The sequence below is a fragment of the Balaenoptera borealis genome, assembly GCF_965194805.1.
Source record: "Balaenoptera borealis genome assembly, chromosome: 1".
Lineage (NCBI taxonomy): Eukaryota > Metazoa > Chordata > Mammalia > Artiodactyla > Balaenopteridae > Balaenoptera > Balaenoptera borealis.
Window position 1 is genome coordinate 46678397 of NC_138860.1, and position 20752 is coordinate 46699148.

General features: G+C 41.2%; 1 protein-coding gene across 2 annotated transcripts in view; it reads right to left on the minus strand.

The window, feature by feature from the left end:
- LOC309633416 (uncharacterized protein C1orf21) overlaps positions 1-20577 on the minus strand; it is a 227737-nt gene extending 207160 nt beyond the window's left edge. Inside the window, exon 1 of one of the 2 annotated variants that reach the window (XM_082402262.1) lies at positions 20284-20577. The gene's annotated coding sequence lies outside the window, so the exon portion shown is untranslated. The remainder of the gene's footprint in view (positions 1-20283) is intronic. The other variant, XM_082402263.1, reaches the window with a different exon arrangement.
- Between the last annotated feature and the right edge of the window lie 175 nt (positions 20578-20752).

Here is a 20752-nt window from a genome sequence, read left to right on the forward strand (position 1 = left end):
CCTCGCCTTAACTGTGGGTTGTTTGCTATCTTCATTTGAGTGGTAATTAAACCTGGCTACATCGTTTCCTAAGAACATCCTTGTTTTACCTGACAGGAATTGAAAAACAGGGGTTAGGGAAGTAAAATAACTAAAATAAAAACACAGAAATATAAAAAGCCCCCCAATGATGTTATCTTTGCCACAGAATCCAACCCAACTAAAAAGCCATCTGTACTTGTGCAATAGGAAGACAGAGTAAAACCTCGACATCCCAGTTCTCTTGGAAATTTCATTCAATGATGACCAGTCATATCAAACAGTCTCTAAATAGCCAATCATCTCTGCATAATTTTAGGTGTCTCAACTATATGATTAGCACCAGGAGAGCATCAGATAAGTTTTGAACCCTGCATCCGGGTCTGGAACAATGAGGCAAGCTTAGTGGATGGGAGACAAGGTTTAGCTTATAACAGAAATAACACACAGAACCTAGTAAGGTCTCACGATAAACTCAGGATGAGGCACTTCAAAAGAAATTCATGTAACCAATAACTTTTAGTTATGTTGTCTTTAAGAAAAAGATAGCATTGAACTCTGCACACCCTAGTTTGGAAGTAGCATAGAAAGCTGCCCAGTTGCCACACTTTACTGCAAAAAATAGATAAATATTCTTAATTATTTTGCAATCATGAACAAGGGAGTAATAGTCTCTAGTCCATTTGCAGAAGAGCTCTCTGAAGACTAGAGAAACCAGCAGTTTTTCTAAGCCTGCTTAACACCAAACCTGAAAACTAGACAGGACCCCACTGATTATTGCATTTGATCATAAACTTCCCCATAAGCCACATATATTCATGTTTAAGCCTCCATATATATTGAAATTTAAAACAAATGGAAATAAAATTTAGAGACTCAATAAGGCATTTTCTCCAATTAGAAATATTTCATTTATATTTTTTCTGTAGGATTTTAGAATTGCCTGAGAAAAGCAGCTCTAGTTGATGCAGAGATTTAAGGGAAAAAATAGTTTTGGCAAATTAACCTTTCATAACCTCAGATAAAATTAATCCAAAATATATATTAGAAGAAAATTCGACAACTGGCCACCCGTTCTCGTTCAATATGGACATACACCATCAACCACATTTATCCACTTAAAATTCACTGTAATTCATTTTAATTTACGGAAATACATTCACTTGGAAATGGACTGGCTTTCAATGTTGTTTCAACGCTGCACACCAAACCACAGGTTGAATCTAAGACATTTCTTGTGCTATTACAAATTTGGTCAAAATCATTCAACATGTTCAAAAGTTATGACTAAAGTATGAAATCCAAGATATCCACCTGAAAAAATCCTTAATCTTAGTATAACCCTTCCTCCCAAAACAAATTCTAATGTCCTGAAACATTTTTACCTATGCGGACACAGGCATAATTATCAGGACACTGCTTCCAAAGCCATATTTCCTAGATAAACAAACTATTCACAGACCTTTTATCTATTACAGTTCTTTTTTTTCCTTTTGCTGACCAGAACAATAAGTTCTTTAAAAAGAATCTTGAAGCATATTTATTTATTTATCATTTTAAAATTTAAGAACAGATGCTTTATTTCTATTATATTGAAAAAATAAATTTCCTACTGTCCCTACACTTTCTTCTCCACAGTCTATCACTTTTATTTCTCATAAGTTTGCCAATTTTTTATACTTTATCCTTATTCTGCTATAAGTCTTTCCCTGCCATTATGCAAATTTATATAAATGGTTTGATCCTCTTCTGTTGATAGCTAACTCTGCAGTGCTGCTTGAGAAAGGGCATAAACAAGAGTAAAGCCAACTGAGAGTACACTTTAGAACAGTAAGATATTACTCAGAAACCCACAGAGAAGGGAAATGAAACAATGAATACCCAGAGCCCCTGGAGTCACCATAACATTTAATTCAATTCTGCATGTATTTCTCGAGACCTGCAGTTAACCAGGCAACGTGTTAGGTAGACAGTCAGCTTACAAATTTGTGGTGGGCCAGGTGGGCTGAAACCCTCACTCTGCAGAGAGATATTAATGGGTCTTTAAAGAGCTATTAATTCATGACTAAGAGAGTTATTTTACTTTGGTATAGATCACTTTCTTGCTCTTTCTGTTTTAATTCACCAAAATCCATTATGAATTCCTTTATTCCAATAGGAGACCTGAAAAATCCATCTGCAGGTCATTTTTTGCAGTCTTCCCATCCCCCACCTCAAGCCCACACTGCACACCCCACATACATTCCATTACTACCTCATTTCATTTACTTCTTCCCCAATACTGTGAGGTAATTTCTTTCTACAAAGGCTTAAGATCAGAATCAATTCCAACACAAGAGCCCACTCACTGAAAAGTACAAAGAGAGCAGCTTCCTGATATCTCAGCTGTAACTCACCTGGACCAAGGAGAAACTACAGCAAGTAGTTTACCCAACTGCTGGCCTGAGGTCATCCCTACGCTACAAACACCAAAGGAAACTTTCTTTGAAAATTGAGTAAGAATGAAAAAAAACAGTGCTGAATAGATGGAAACTACCCATATTTCACCTTCTCAACTGAAATAACTCTTGGTAGTCTAGTACTCAAAGAACACTGACATTGAAACCCATTAGTTCACTGTGAGAATAGCCCTGTGACTAAGGAACAGACTTTGTTCTAAAATTTTCTGGTGGGTCATTGTCGGAATTAAATAAAAGGATCCCAATTCACCATTTTTGTTATGCATGAGACTTCATCAGATTGGGATGCTAGAGAAAAGGTGGTGAAATCTGACCACAACAGCTTTTTCAAAGGTCATACTATCCCCAAAGGATGGTTAAAGCCTTCAGGGGGATGTGCCTTCACATTCTATCTATTTAGCAGTTCAGTGACTATTCCTATTTCTAAGCGCTTATCAGGGATTTCTCATTCCTCACAAATACCTAACACAGACAAAACATTTTAACCTATAGCTCAATTTAGCAAAGCTCTGGGCCCTAGTAAATGACCCAAATAATAACCTTTTGTTGAGCTGGATTCAAAATAATGAATAATGAATTTTAAAAATCAAGGTAATAAAAAGCCCAGTAGAGCAGTGTTTTCTCACCGATACAATGGGTCCCACTGTTGAGACACAGAAGTCTCTTTGGGGGCAGGGTTTTGCCAAGAAGCACAAACCCTACATACCCAGGGCTTCTGCTGCTGTAGAATAAATTCACTCACCTTCTCTGTTCATTCAGCTGTCTGTCTAGTTGATGAAAAGTAATGTTTCAGTTCAGGCTTTATGTTTGATTTGGAAATAAACTACCACCAACAAAAATAAACCATTCCTGACTGTGATGTTACAATATTAGCATACATTTTCCAGTTTTAATAGAGCAATTCTAATGTATTACCAAGTGCATCGAGTTATCTACCTACTCAGCAAGGAAATAATGAATTGCTATGATTTCGATTTCGGACATGTTTCTCATTCTTAGCTGCCCCATCTCAGTATTAATATCATTGAGTTATTAATTCTCCAACTGCTCTTTCTTGTGTTGACTGTAGGTAGAGCCAGTCTAGTAAAAAGTGAAAACAAGAACTCTGACTTCCTGTGGCCCACTTGATGGTTTCTAAAACCCTGATAATGGAAGGTTACGGCTCCCTTCCTCACCTGATACCCGTTAGCACGTCTGCTATGGAATCCCTGTGCCCATGCAGTACAAAAACCAGACCCTGAGTCCTCTTCATCATGACTTCATCACGGCCTTATCATGACTTATCAGTGCAAGGAAGAAACAGAACTTTTTATTTTAGACTTCTTTACACTGGATAAAAAAGATAAATGGCCATGTCAAATACAATGTTCATTTGGCATCATGAATGATTTGCTAGAGACCTGGTATACTTCCTTAAATGCCCCAGTCCTACCTCCCACCCTAAAAAAAATGGCAATATACTTCAAAGGCAAGCAGGTAAGAGATCTATTAAAGCTATCAAAATAACCCAAGATGATGTATTTTATTTACTTCAGAGAGAAAACGGTGTTTGTGGATTTCTGAACTACTGTGCATGCGTTTGTTTAGCAGATGCATTCATGGCACTCAGTGGAGGTGGCAGAGCACAGGATGTGACCCGTGGGGAAAGTTCTGTTCAGCTTAGAAAGAAAATCTTACCTAAGAGGTTATCTGAGTTTTTCATATTAAATGTTACCAAATGTAGCTGTAGTCATTCAATTATGGGAAATACCATTTAGGTACCTATTTGATTTTTTCCCATTCATGTTACAGCCACAGTTAGTTCCACACCAAAGACTCAATTCCATAGAGAAATGGGGGTGAGGGGGGCAGTGTAGAAAGGAGGAAAAAACCCACTTAATCTCACGAATGCATCCAAATTTAGACCACAGCCTCTCAGAGTTTCTCTTACTCTTTCACATGCAAGCAGCTGGCCCATTAAAGCACAATGTAACAGAGTGAGAGGCTCAAGTCCTTCCGGAATAGTCCTTTAAAGGAGCAATCAGGAAAATACAGTCTGAATGTGTTTCTGTAAATTACAAGGTTATCTTCAGGCTATGTGGGCAAGCAGTGCTGTCTGAACTGAATTTCCCTCATAATTCTGATCCTCTTTGCCACTTAACAAATAACCTGCTACAAGTTCTAATAGAAATGTTATTTTCCAAAGAACAACACTTGATCATAAATACCACTGCGTCTTTTTATTCCCTTCCAAGGCCATTTCTCCCTCACCCTCACTCTAATGCCACCTTTGTAACTGACAACATCTAAGATCCAAAGAAGAGCCCTCAAAAATCATTATTATAGGATCTAACCAAGTAGTAGAAAACCAGTATAAATCTCACAGGCATTTCATTTTCTGGATATACTCATTTTACTTCCTTCCTAATCATAGGAGTTTATTTAATTTTATTTGGTTCCTTTTTAACTTTGTTAGTCTTAGATTATTATGCTTTTTAAAAAGTGAAATATCAAAACACATGCAAGGGATTTTATCCTCACACAGAATACCATATAGCTCTCATTTGAGATTATACAAAGGGCAAGTCTATTTCTTGACATTAAAACCTAAAGCAAACTTGATAGAAGTTCAAATATAATGAAAATAGAAGAAAGATACAAGGATGGCTTCAGTATCACTATAAAAACCATCCTCCTAGGGCTCAGAAAGGGACACACACATCCACAGATCACAAGATGTGATGGGGATTCACCATCTTCACTTGTACACTGACCTTCTCATTTTTATTAAAAAAATGGTTTTTACCACATATGTTCCCTTGAAACAGCGAGTCTAATAGCCCCCAGAGAAAGAGGCTGTGTAGATTTAGAAGCTACTGTCAGCTCCAAAGTGAACGCACACTTATCTAAAGAGGAATGTGCCATTGGACAGAGATTCCAAATAGCTCTGCATTTAATTTCTACATAACTTTAGGAAGTCACAAATCCTGAGTAAGCCAGGTTACCTAGCAACCAAATGCTCATTTGAATGCTCCTTCCCACCCTATCCCCTTCATCAGCTGTGTTCTCTCCTGAAAATACCAGTGGAAAGAAGGGGTAGGAATGGGGGAACTTTGAAGCTAAACATGATGTAACTTCAAAGCATAATAACAATTATTAGTGCTGGGTCTGATAATAATATGCCAAATAACGACTCAGATAAAAGACCAGGAATAAGTTTCATTTGTTGATATCACAATTTGGGATATGTAAGGTAATTCTTGAATAACCAAGAATAAAAAAAGGTTTTAAAATTTTGACAAGCTGGAGAAAAGAGATACATACAATCTTAATGCCAGAAGGGGAAATGGGCTGCAAAGGTTTTGCACAGGCATGGTCAAGAGAGGTTTTAGGGTTCAGGCTAATCTTGGGGATGGAAAATTAGGAAAGGCTTCAAATCAGAAAACCAACAGAAACACTGGCAGGTCTCCCACTGCCCAGTCAATCAAATTCTTTAAGGCCACCAAGTGTATAAGAGGACCGACCTATCACACAGAGGGGTAGAGAGCAACTGCTTAATGCTACTGAAGACAGCAAACTTAAAACTGATGTTAAAAATTCACAGACATTGTGAAGAACTGCCACACTAGAGTCAGGGATTTCCTTCTCTGAAATGTTAAGGCTAGAAATACCAACTTTCTGGGACAGGCCTCCACTGAGCAAAGGATAGATTAGTTCCTGAAGTTCTTAAAAAGATACTCTGGAATATAAGTTGGGAACATGGGATTTGGGGCCAGACAAGCTTTCATGAAAATCTCATCATGTATTTCCTGTGTTGACTTTCTGACAACATGTATTCCCTGTGTGGCTTAACATGGGACTATTATCTAGATAAAATGAGTTAATGTATGTGTTGCATCTGGTGTACAGCATATGCTTCATAAATGTTTGCTATTTATGATGCTGTCCCTTCAAAAACATTCTCTCTCTGAATAAAGTTTAAAACTGGCCATGATTATATTTTGCAAAAATGGTACCCAAAATAATTGCCTGGTACCAAAAAAAAAAAACTGCTTAAGTGTCAAAGAACCCATGCCTCTACCTATAGTTGTACCTGGTGATGTGACAGTCACTCGTGTGTGTATAACACATAATAACGTATTTCTTGCTGCCCGACCCAGACACTAAAAGCAAACCTGTCTCCAATTGTTCTTCCAGCCAATTAAAAAGTCATTGTCACTAAACGAGACATGGTAAGAGCCAAGTGTTTCACATCTAACAGAAGTTTTTGTTGAGCATAAATTTAATTATTTGAGTTTTGGTTAGCCTACTCCTGAGTCTGGATTTCTGTTGTTGTTTTGCTATGAAATAATCACATAACACATGTACAATATAATGTATATTAAAAAAAAATGCCTATGTAGCTACCTGCAGAACCTTACAAGCACCTTGGAAGTTCTGTGTGTAGCCCTTCCTAATCACACCCTCCCCTTTGCCCCCAGAAGTAACTACTATCTTCCTGCATTTTATGTTAATAGTTCCCTTGCTTTTCTTTAGTCTTCCCATACATGAATCAATCCTTGAACAATGTACTGCTTTGGTTTAGCACTTTTTGAATTTTACGTAAATGGAATCACACTGTATTATTCTTCTACCTTGCCTCTCCACTCATCGTGTGCTTGTGAGATTCATCCCTATGGATACACACAGTTGTAGGTTACTCCCACGACTATTTATCATAAACGTACCACAATTTCTTTATTCAGTATACTGCTGATTGACATATAGGTTGTTTCCAGTGTTTTGCCGTTATGAATAGGGTTACTATGAGCATTCTTGCACATGTGTAAGTTTCTCTAAGGCACTGCCTCCCAACCTTTTTCACCATCCAATTTATATAGAAAATGATAATATTAGAATGGCAAACTGAAGTTATTAGACAAAACTGCTCCCACTCCAGGCTTGGATCTGCTCTGCTACCTTGCTCTGCTACGCTGAAGGCTAAGGGGGTCAGGGGACCATCTCACAAGGCATTCCAAATGTCTTTCAACAATCATATACCAATTTATACTGTCATCACCATTGTATGTATGTATATTCCCTTTGTTCCACATTCTTGCCCTATGCTTGATGTTGACAGACATTTACCAATCTACTAGGTATGAAATGGTATCTCAACATGGTTTTAATGTTAAAACATATTTATACTGCCTCTATGATTAAAACGGTAGGGTACTGGAACATGAAGTGACAAACCAATAGAAGAGAATAGAAAATGCAGAAATATAGCTAATTACTTACTTATAGCAATTAACTATAGGATAGGGGCACATCCCAAATCAGTGGGGAAAAGATGAACTTTTTAGGGCTTCCCTGGTGGCACAGTGGTTGAGAGTCTGCCTGCCGGTGCAGGGGACAAGGGTTCGAGCCCTGGTCTGGGAGGATCCCACATGCCGCGGAGCAATTGGGCCCGTGAGCCACAACTACTGAGCCTGCGCGTCTGGAGCCCGTGCTCCGCAACAAGAGAGGCCGCGATAGTGAGAAGCCCGCGCATCGCGATGAAGAGGGGCCCCCCGCTTGCCGCAACTAGAGAAAGCCCTCGCACAGAAACGAAGACCCAACACAGCCATAGATAAATAAATAAATAAATAAATAAATAAAATTTTTTTAAAAAGATGAACTTTTTAGTAAGTAAGTGGTTTGTGATTTCCAAATAGCCATGTTAAAAAAAAAAAAAAAGAGAAAATTGGATCCATTCCCCAGACCATACAGCAAAATAAATTCCAATGGTCACAGATTTAAATGTTAATTGATAAAACCAAAACCACACAAGTGCTAAAAGAAAATATGGGTGACTATCCTATAACTGTGCTGTCCAAAATGGAAGTCATTATCCATACATGGCTACCAAGTACCTGAAATGTGGCTAGGAACTGAATTTTAAGTTTTAATTTATTTTAAATAATTTAAATTGAAATTAAAAAACTGACACTCAACTCAGTTATTAGAAAACTTTTACGTACACTTAGAACAACTTGGTTATGTGAATTTACTTTTTCAACTGTAAATTTTATAGTCTAAATACAGATTAAGTATTTACAACGAAAATTTAGTGACCACATTGAGATGTGCTAAGTATAAAATACACATCAGTTCTCAAAAATTTAGCATGAAAAAAATGTAAAATATCTCATTAGTAATTAAAAATGCTGATTACTTGTTGAAATAACAATATTTTTGATATATTGGGTTAAATAAAATATGTTATTAATTTCACCTCTTTCTTTCTACTTTTTTTATTGTGGCTGTTAAAAATTTACATATGTGGTTCCTATTATGCTTTTATTGGATAGTGCTGCTCTACAATCTAGAAGAAAAGTTTTTCCACATTCTGATTCAAATCCAAGAGGCAATCAAGAAAAAGACTGATATAACAGACAAAATCAAGGAAAAAAAATTTACACTAAAAAAACCATAATCAGAGGAAAAAGACAAATGACAAACTGGGGAAAAATTGTCATATGTTAGGGATAATATCCCTAGTATATAATATTCCTAAAACATAAAAAGCTTCATAAAATAAAGGGGAAAAAAAGACCTAAAATCCTATAACAATCGGCAAAAAATATGAAGAGACAGTTCACAGAAAAAGAAATGCAAGTGGCCCCAAAACATATGAAAAGGAACTCAAGCGAGCTCATAATAAAAGAAATGCAAATTAAAATTACACTAAAGGATCATTTAAATGGCAATGACCCAAAGGTTTTTACAACATGTCTACTGGTAAGACTTTGGGGTAAGAAGGCACTCTCATTACCTCTCGTGGGAATGCAAAATTGTGTAGCACCCACAGAAGGGACTTCGGCAATATTGAACAAAACTGCAAATCTATTCATCCTTTGACCCAGCAATCCCACTTCTAGGGATCTATCTAAAGATAAACTGGCAAGAATACGTACATAAATATTCACAAGGCTATTCACTGCAGCACTGTCCATTCAGCTGTCCACTGAGCTAAGGAAAAATAATGTTTCCGTTCAGGCTTTATGTCTGATTTGCAAATAAAACCCCACCACCAAAAACAAATCGTTCCCAATACAATGTAAGAGCAAAAGACTGAAAATAACTATATATCCAAATGAACAAAGTTTGGTTTATTTACACAGTGGAGTCTCTGAAGTTGTAAAAGGCACTAAGAAATGTTCATATATGGCTTCAGAGTGATCTCTGAAAAAATACCATTAAGTGCAAAAGGCAAAGTGCGTAACTATAGTATGCAACCTTTTTTCTAAAAGGGAAAAAATAGAGATATGTTTGCTTACATTAAATAGAAACAATATGCACATATATGTATATATACATATGTCATACATACACCATGTATATACAAAAGCATATCCATACACAAACATATGTATATATCCATATCTCAGTAGCTAGCTATACATACTTATATATTTTTCTAACTTTGTCCACTTGAACAGACCTAGGAACAATGACCAGCCCAGAAGCAATGAAAACTACTAACACCCGTATTGTGGTATCTAAATACCATTTACCAATAAAAAGATCTGGGACAGGAAAAGTACTAGATCAGCCTGAAATACCTTGTTGTACCACAAAGTAAAGACGTCCTCAAAGACCACGAGAGTCATGTCAAAATGATTCAGAAGCCAATTTAAAGAGTCTCCTACAGGCCAAAGATAATTTGAACTTCAAAAGAAATAACTTCAAAGGACTATAAACACATGAATTGTGTTAAAATCCATGAGCTCATAATGATACTTTTAAAAAAACCTCATTGGTCTTCTTTGGAAGATGTTAGAAAGTCAACTCATAATTCTGAACATTATTTAAAACAGAGGGAACAAAACTGAGCATTAATTTTCCTATATCCCGAGGTAACCAAATAATTGATGTGGTAGATTTCTTCTTAATAGAAAAACTCCAGCTAACAAATGCAGAAGGGATGATAGAATATCATCATTTTTCAACTGTTTCTGAAATAATACATCTAAGCAATGGCCAAAGTGGTTTTTGAAGGGCCTGGGGAAGCTTTATAATGGAAAGGTCAGGCTGACAACACCTAAATCCACCGATTAGTCTTAACCTCACAAATAAAGAAACAAGAAGGCCTCCTGATGTGATATAAGAGGAAGTACAGAACACTTTCTATGAGGTACTCTTGCCAAACTACCTGATCAAGCTTCCAGTCTAGATCAAACTACAGGAAATATTGGAATCTGAAGAATACAGTGAAGAACACTAAGAAAGAAGATGCAATCGGCAAACTACAGAATGCAGGGAATCCTATAGATTAAATCCCTGTTTCTTTAACAAATAAACTGCTAGGGGAGAAAAAGAAGAGGGAAAAATAGAGAAAGGAAGCCTATAAAGAAAGACGGGGACTTCCCTGGTGGCACGGTGGTTAAGAATCCACCTGCCAATGCAGGGGACACGGGTTCGAGCCCTGGTCCGGGAAGATCCCACCTGCTGCAGAGCAACTAAGCCCGCAAGCCACAACTACCGAGCCCACACACCGCAACTACAGAAGCCTGCGCACCTAGAGCCCGTGCTCTGCAACAAGAGAAGCCACCACAATGAGAAGTCCGTGCACCACAATGAAGAGTAGACCCTGCTCGCCGCAACTACAGAAAGCCCACACAGCAATGAAGACCCAACGCAGCCAAAAAAATAAAAACATAAAATAAATTAAAATAACATAAAAAAAAAAAGAAAGACGGATGCATCTCTCAAGTGTGAAACAAATTAATCATTAAAAAAATGTTTGGGCCCACCAGGAAAATTTGATTACTGACTGGATACTTGATATTAAGAAATTATTGTTATAAGTTTTTAGAAATGATAATGATATTGTGGTTATGTTAAAAGGAAAAAAAGCCGCTATCATTTACAAATATAATCTAGTATACACAGACAAGATGACATAGTGTCTGTGATCTGCTTCAAAGAGAAGCAGTAGGTGAGGCGAAAGGAATGTGTGTGTGGTGGGAAGGGCAGGGGGAATGGCGAAAAGAGAACTGCCCAGGAGTTGATAATTAAATGCCTGACTTTAGAGTCAGAAGGCCTGGATTCCAGTCTCAGCACTACCACTTGCTGGCTACAAGACCTTGGTCAAGGTCCCAGAGACCCTGAGCCTCAGTTCTTCTTTATCCATAAAGTAGAGGTAACAGTCGTAGGTTCTTCATAAGGTTGTCGCAAGCATTAAAGACAATGCATGTAAGGTACTTAGCACGGCACCTGGGTACAGAGTAAGCACTCAATACATGTTAGCTTTTATTGTTACTATTGTCAATTATTACCACTGATATTCAAGATCACGAAGCTAGAGTTAGGAGGTGGTGGAAAAGGGATAAAATTTGCTGAATCCAAAGCCCACACTCTTTCCAATACATTTATGACGCTGCCCCCATCTCCACCCAGGGTCTCTCAGTGGAGACTGAGGACAAGTAACAATTCACTCTGCAACAAGAGTCTCTATTTCTACCACAAACCTTTAATGACACTGCTACTCAGCCTGGCTTCTGCAACTAGCCATCCTTTGTCACAATGTTGTCACTCAATGTGCCCTTACTGTGGATGGCTCCTCATCTGGTGGAATGTAAACACTCAGGTGTTTTAACCCCTTTATAAATCACTATGCACAATCATAAGTTCACAATGATTAAACACTGTGTTATTTCGTCATCCTCCCAAAACATGGCCTCAGCTTTTACTACACCAGGTACTGGCATAAATTATATAAGGCAAGCCTCAGAATCCCGACATATAAAACTAACAAAGTGATAAAACTTCAAACTTTGCATGCAGCATGAATATAATAATAACACTAAGTACCTATATCTTGTTATCTCCCATAAGGTAAATATTTCCACTTCTATTTAATAATAGAATTACAAATTCTGAGAAAAACTCTTCAATGCTGTTTTACTTCTTCTTGTGACAATTCTAAGCACACACCAATTCTTGATCCATCCTCTCTTCCTGACACCACGTGCCTGGTTCTCTTGCCTCGATGAGGAGCTGGCACTTTTCAGTCTCCTTCACTATCCTTTCCATCCACAGCCCATAAAAGTTGGTGTTCCCTGGAACTCACGGTTCAGTGTTTTTCTTCTATAATATTTACTTTCCCTGGGCAATCTCATACAAAACCATGTAGCTTCAACTACCACAGATTCAAAAACTCTCTCTCATTCATTCATTCAACAAATATGTGCTGGGCCCCAATTGTGTGGTAGGTGTCCTGGGGACACTCTCTGTTCCCCTCCAGTCTTTTCCCCACACTCACAAAGGAACCATCTATCATGCAAATTATGTCTCTCCCCTGTTCACAATCTCTCAATGCCTCTTATTTTGGGCAATGAGTCCAAACTAGGTACTGTGAAGCCTTGCATAGTTGATCAGTCTTATCTTGCATCGTGCTACAAATGCAGAAACTCCAGCCACAATGACCCACATCCACGTTTCTCCACATCACTGTGTGTCCTCTGCTAGAATGCCCTACTTCATCTTCCATCTGCCCCCAAATCCCTTTATCCACAAATGCCAGTCTGTGAATTAGTCTATAAATCCATAGTAAAATGAGGAAAAACACTCAGCAAACCAATGTTGGTCCCCCAATATTTCTGGAAATGTCAGCAATACCCTAGGGGACCCTTGTGCAGCTTTCGAGTGTCATCCAGAATACCTCCTTCTCTGTGAAGCCTTCTATGACTTCTTTATGTTGGGGAATCGTATAATTCATTGTCCAAACTGGGAGACTTTTGAGGGCAAAGGGAGTGCATTAATAACTATGTTGAACAATGGGCACAGACCAGGACTGTCCCAGAGAGACAGGGTGCCGGGTCAGCCTACCTCTAGACAGAGTTGGCTGCTTTCTCCCCTCAACTTCCAAAGCACCTTGACTCTTTACGACATACCATGTGCTTGCCAATTCCCACACTTGTCTGAGAAGTCCACAAAGTCAGGGCCAGCCCTTCTTATCTGTATCTCCAGCATCTCTCCAGTGCCAGGCACAGAGATGACACAAAGTATCATCAACAAAAGTAAATGTTTGTTTAACATATTATCTAAGAGAGTAAGAGAGATTAGATGCTTTAACCTTGGGCAACAAAGGAATTAAACAATTCCCATTATCTTTTCTCATCCCTGAGAAACTCCACTTCCTCATTTGGTTAAAGAGTTTTAAATGGGAGCAAGGTCTTCACAAAGAAAAATTCTATGCCTCGGACCAATGACCAGCTGTCAATCAACCAACAGCTACTTATTCAGCATGTTATACTCTTAAGGCCCAGTGGGCACGATAGAAGAGCTGATAATTCAGTGGGGCGACAAATAAACATAAATGAAGACCAAAACTAATAATGAAATAAAATAAACAACAAATAAGTGTTGCAGGAGTTCTTGGAAGCCAAGGGAGAAACCACTCTGATGGTCAGAGAAGACGCTCCCTGAAGGAGAAGGGATTTGAACTGAGACTCGAGAAATGGGTTGGACCCCAAGAGAAGTCACCGAGGGAGGAAAGCTCAAGGCCGGGCGGGGGTGGGTGTTCGGACGGCCACCAAGGGTAAGCAGAACGTTTGTTTTGGGAGCTGTACCTAGACTGTCATGGACTCCTGGCATAGAAACCAGAACATCCGAATTTTCAGTAGATAGTAAACAACTCAAAGAGGTTCCTGGATTCTCACCTCCTTCCTCAAAATAGTAATAGTATCTGCCTGAGACACAGAATTAGATATATGTAGCTTATTGCTTTATAACCTTTTAATTGTAAGAACTGTTACAAAATTATCTTAGGAAAATTGCTTTTGGCAGAACTTTCAGATAGAACTGCTGAAGTCACCCCTTGGCATGTATTAATTATCTGTGTCTTTGAAAAGTTCTCTGCAAACCTAGGCCTGAGCGTGCAGCATCTCCTTACTCTACATCTGGCCTTTCAATCCTCTCCTGATAGAAACTGTAGTGTTGATATAGGGGTTCCCCTGCACTGTAAACGACATGTGTAGATCTCCTTGTCAACTGTGGGGTTCAGGGAGAAGCTTTTAGGTGGGCCTGTGAGGATACACACTGCATCTCTTGGACTGTTGAGTGGGTGTCACCTACTCCACCAGCATCTGTGATGATGGGTATGAAAAATGGCCTCACCCTCCAGCAAAAACCACCAACCTCTCATTCTCCTTCTTTACCCTGCTCAGGCAGGGAAAAACATAAGTCACCAAGTAAGGTAGAAAATGTCCTAATATATGGTGTAACAATAACCTGAAACTACTGCAATAACCACTGCACTCAAATAAAACACAGATCCATCAAAGAAAGGGAATTCTTACTTAAAAACCATTGTCCCTGCTCTCCTTTACAGCACCTTCTTCCAAAACCCTGGAGCACTCAGGATATTGCGTAACTAGTGCTAGATCTACTTTTGAAGTATGGTTTTGTAAAAAGACCAATCTAAGTTCGTATGCAATGAGTCAATAGGCTGTGTTTTTCCAGCAGTAGTCCTCTTTCTCCCACTGACCCTACTGGTAGGGCCAACATAGGTTATAAATTTATAAGGGAAAGCAACAATGTTAGGTCTTAACTAAAGAATCCTTGCTTGGTAGAAATGTGTCTAGTGAGCTTATAAAATTTTCATGGAGAGCAGTAAAACCACAACAAATGAGAAAAAATTTGGTTCAAGTTACAGTAATGTTTATTTAACCAACATTCATTTAACCAACATTTATTTAACCAAAAGAGAAAAAAACAAGGTATTGAGGATGAAATTAAACAAACCATTCTACTTCTGTGATTAGTAAGTAGATTTGGGTGTACAGGAAAGCCTTTCAATGGTGCCATTATGAAAATCTCTGAAATGCTTCTCAAGATATGTTGTCTAATCTTTAAAAATAACAGGGGGCTTCCTTGGTGGCGCAGTGGTTGAGAGTCTGCCTGCCGGTGCAGGGGACACGGGTTCGAGCCCTGGTCTGGGAAGATCCCACATGCCACAGAGCGGCTGGGCCCGTGAGCCACAACTACTGAGCCTGCGCGTCTGGAGCCTGTGCTCCACAACAAGAGAGGCCACGATAGTGAGAGGCCCGCGCACTGCGATGAAGAGTGGCCCCCGCTTGCCACAACTAGAGAAAGCCCTCGCACAGAAACGGAGACCCAACACAGCCATAAATAAATAAATAATTAAAAAAATAATAATAATAACAATAGTCACCTAGATATTCCTTTATCTATTATCCAACATAGGCTGTAATAGCTAAGTGAAGTGAAGAAGTAAAGTGCTTCAGCTATGATTAAAGGGCTTAAGAGCCTTTAAAAGTCAAAAATATTGTGGAATCAAAAGTGAAAACAAAAGCAGAAAGATCCCCAAACTTGGGGTGTTCTAACTCCATTCTTCTAAAGGTACAAAGCATGTATGCGCGCTTCAACTCATGAATGCTGTAAACACATCTGCTGAGATGGCGTGAGCCTGTGAAACGGGCAGAGGCAGGCATGTGCTGGAAGATCTGAGGGCTTGATGGAGAGAAGTGGGTGGAAGGAATAAGGGAGGTGTAGGGGGCAAAGTAGGACAAGGCAGAGGGGCCCCGAGGGTAGAAAGGAGAAGTGGCTGGAAGCAGAAAGTCTACACTTGAGTAGAGAGGTGGGAGGACTCAGAGGGAAAGTGGGCCTGGAGATGCGGTTCAAGTACTGGAAAAGGTCATTCGGAAACACACAACCCAAGTCTTGCAGGCAAAAAGTAAGGTGGTGGGAGAAGAAGCAGGAGAGCCTATGGATGAAAATCTGTGGGACAGAAAAACATGGAAACACTTCAGAAAGGATAGGTAGATGAAAGGGACAAAGGAGCAAGGTAAAAGGCAGCCCAAGGAGAGCGAACAGATGTAGGGGCAGAGCCACAGAATGAATGCTGGCAGGCTAAGTGTGCTCGCTGCACACTTGACAAGTCTCAACTTTGCTTGTTTTAAGTTATTTTAGAGGGACCAGCAGTGAATACCAATTATGGCTCCCTTGAGAAAACCAAGAGGCGGGGCTGCCTGTGAGCTTCCCCAGGACCGCTCCCCGACTCCCTGATGCAGGCATCTTCTGGGAGAGATGCCAGCATGGAAAACCCTCAGTGCTATGGCTGCAACACAATGCCAGGTAAGACAAGAGTACACGAAAGAACTTTGAAAACCATAAAGCACCCTATAAATATGAAGCACTGTTATTCACTGAATGCCTTGGACAAAAAAAGAAAGACCACAGTCACAATCAGGAGTGAAGAAATATTTGTCAATTACGGATAGTATATATATTCCAAATCAAGATGACCCTAACTAGAAATTCCTATTGGAGAAGACATTATGCTTGGTATGTTTCCTTTCCTGTCCCATACTTCTCAACATTTAAAAACCCTACCGGAGGCATAATATGGAGCTCTTGATAAACTATCCTACTGATTTATTAAAACGGAAATCCACATCTAATGCATTTCCAAGGAGGTTTTTGACACATTACAGATCTTAACTAATTAGGTGAACTCCATTCAATTCAATCACTCATTGAGTGATCCCAAGTGCAAGGTAGTGTACAAGCCGTCATGGGGGTTGCAGAGATGAGCAAAACAGTCTGCCTCTAACTACCTAGTTCAGTTAGTTAATCTTCTCAGTTTCCATTCAGATTGGGGCAGCTGCATCTCCTCTCACAAGTATAGAGAGAAAGCAATCTTGACATTATGTGACTACCCTACAACCTAGGAAATGCATTTTCCAGGAACACAATGAATTAAAAAGAAAAAAAAAAAAAGGGACTTGTTAATACCTGGACTGCGGACACTGCTGTGTTCATTTCCATGTTCATCTTAGCCCAGTTTACGTGCAACCACTCTTGTCCTGATTGCATAACCACAGCATGTCAAGTTGTTTCTTGTTGCAATTGTAACTTGTAAAATTAAACTTCAGAACTGAGGGAGTCAAGTAAAATAATTGCCTACTTTAAAAATATGTATGTATATAATTTACATGTCACTTTAGATAAGCTCTTGATTTATGATCTCTTAAAGTCACAACTGTCACCAATTTTAAAATACAGTTTCAGTGTACAATTCTCCCTGCACGCAGGCCCTATCCCTGTCTTCTCAGTTTTCTAAGTATTCTATATTGATCTATTGCAATCTGCCTTTCATGTTTTAATGAGAGCCTAAATAATCACAGCTTTTACTTCTCCCAAGCTCCAAGGCTTCTAAAATTCCAAAGAAGGAACATAAGATGGCCAAAAATGCACTTGCTTGTGTCTCACAGGGTTCCAAATTCTATCGATAAGTTCACGTGAAGCTGGTGATACTTATCACACTTAAGACCCTCTGTGAATAATCTCCTGCCCTCTCCTTTTCTAATGGGTGGTGCCATGATTCTTTCTCTCCAACCTGGAGCGTCTCCTTCCCTGACAGAAAATAGCTAGAAGAAAGGGGCCACAAGGAGCCTGGAGCAAGCCACGCAGGATGTGACAGTCAAATCTTGCCTGGTCAAAAATCCAACACAGTGCTGAGGCACCATCAACCTGGAAATGATATTCACAATGGGACACACCACCTTCCTCCTGGGTAGAGTTTCTGCATCAGTCACCGCAAACAGTGCCAATTAATGAACAAGCTTTTGATGTATACCCCGTGATTCTTCAAGAAGCTCAAACCACTTCAGACTGTGGCCTATTAATTCCCAGAAAGCCATGCTAGATGATAAAGTGAGATCAGGGGTGAGAGGGTAAAGGGTAAATTACTAGCCAATAAAACAAAATTATCAGCTCTCTCAACCACTGAAACGGAGTCAGCTGAAAAGGGAAGCTAGAACTTCAGGATCCTTCTAGGATGAACTTTTCCTCCCTACCAACCAAGGCCAGTTTTTCTTGGGAAGAATGCCCGAATGGAGATAAGCTTGACAACAGAAGCACCCCACTCCTTCGCAGGCATCTTCTCATCCAAGTGCTGAGTCCGCTTGTCTTTGTTGCTTTTCTGAGTAGCCCTCCGGAGCTGTTCTCCGAACCCAGTTTGCACAGCAGGAAACACTTAAGGGAGGTTACATTTCAATGCTGCATTTCTCATCTGTGAAGTGCTAGTCCCAGCACTGGTTTAATGCAGAGATAAATACACTCAGCTGTCCTATCACCAGCACTTACTACTTTACAAGCAGCAAAAGAAAACTAGATAATTAAGTCTAAATTAATTTCCATGCCTGATCAATGGCATTTCCAAACAGCCAACACAGAACATGTTCTATTGATCCTACAATGCAGCTCTAGAAGTATGAAAAAGGGGAGGAAACCCCCAGATTGAGCATCTTGAACTTAAAGACCCTTCAGAAACATCACCTTCTCCCCCCAAGAAAGCTAGAGTAGCCCAGGCCCACTCTACCCATAATTTTTTTCTACCCTGGTACATCCCAATTCTACCAACTGAAAGGTTATTCCATTAGGTAGAAGGTGAGCCCAGCCCATGAAGTAAGGAAGTGTTCATAAGATCTGTCTGTGTAATGAATGTGTGTCACTTCCCCAAACTGCCCAACTGTTTCCTTAAAAAAAAAACAAAACAATTACATGGAATTTATGGTGTCAGTCCCCCTCCCAAAGTCTGAGTCAGAGTATATGTGTCTTTAGTGAAGTTCTGGGTGACTAGGGTGCATCACTTTCAGACTTGCTCCAATAGCTGAACTTAGGGCTGTCTTCCAGCCACGGTAAAAAATAAGCAACTACCTATTTTAAAACAATTTTCCTACCCCACATGCGATGGGAGATACCTCATACATCGGTCGTCAACTTCCTACTGGAAAACAAGCACTTCTATCGCAAACTGTGCTTGTCACCTCCCAGGATTAATGCGTGTTTTATGTGTATATATTTTTATCCTTGACCGTGCAACTCTTGGAGCAGAGAAAGCCACCCCATTTTTACCATCGTGCCTGAGACAATTCAGAGCTTTGGAAGAGGGATGAATGGGAGATAAAAGGCTCTAAGCCCAGGGGCTTCTCTCACACAAACAGTAAATGGAAAAAAAAAAAAAAAAATCCCTCCGAGGAGGGGGTGGGGGCAGGGTGGAAGACCGGCGAAGGACGTCAGGCAGCAGACCAGAGGCAGCTGCGGCGGCCGCACTTCGCGAACTGCCTGCAGAAGGGAGTGAAATCTTTCCCCAGTGCAATGACCAGGCACCCTCTGACTGCCTCGCATGGGCACGAATAATAAATACATCGAGGTGGGCAAATCGCTGCATCGAGACAAGTCACCCCAAAAAGGTCAAAACTTCAGAAATCCCGGGGATCACGGCACCCACACAAACACATCAATCAGTCGGAGCGGGAGAAGAGACTCGGAGATTTAGCACAGGATTCTGAATTTTGCTTTTTCTTTCAAGCTCTGGCTTGCAAAGTACGGCGGCTACAGGCAAAGCTCGAGAGGAGCAGGAAAGGCTGAGGGCGGCGGGGAGTGCGGATGGGAAGGGAGGGGGGGGGGTCGAATCCCAGCCACCCAGGCCTCAATGTGACGAAAGTCGTCAGCAGCCCCAACCGCATCCCAACCCCTCCGCCCCGGCCAGCAGACGCCCCCAGCAGCTCCCCCCCACCCCAGCTTCCGTCCCCGCCAGCCCCGCAGCGGCAGCGGCGGCGGCGGCAGCGGCGGCAGCGGCAGGAGCAGCAGCAGCAGCCCCGGCCCGGGCCGCGCGCGCCGGCAGCGCCACGACCGCGGCTCCCATCCCCGCCGCGCGGCAGGCACCCCGCAGGCCTCCCTCCCAGCCCACCCGGGCGCGCCCGGGAGCGGAACCCGGGCGGGCTGCGCCGCCAACTCCCCCCGCCCCAGGTCGGCGTGGGCTCACGCTTACCTTGGGCGCTCGCGGGGGGGCTGAAGGTGGTAAGCCTCCCGCCCCCCGCCCGGATCCTCCTCGCTTGTTTTCTTCCTCCCTTCTCCTCCTCTTCCTCCTCCTCCCCACAGTGAGTCCGGGTCTCCCCCTCCTCCCAGACGCCGGGAGTAAGAGCCGAAACCCCCGAAGCCCGGCCCGCGTGCGTGCGTGCGGGAGGCGGCGGCGCGCGGCCAGCTCTCCAGTAACTGAGCGCGGCGCGCGGCTCCCAACTAAAGTGTGAAAGAAGCGGCGGCCGCGGCACGGAACGTCCCCCCGGGAGTGGGCAGGGAGCAAGCCGGAGCTGGTGGGGAGCGAGCGAGCGAGGGAGGGGACCGGGAAAAAGGGAGGGGGAGGGAGGGAGGGGACCTCCTCGCCCAGTCACTCACTCGAGGGGCGGGGGCAGCCAGACACTCCCCCACCGCCGGCCCCTCCCCGCGCCCGGCTCCCGCGC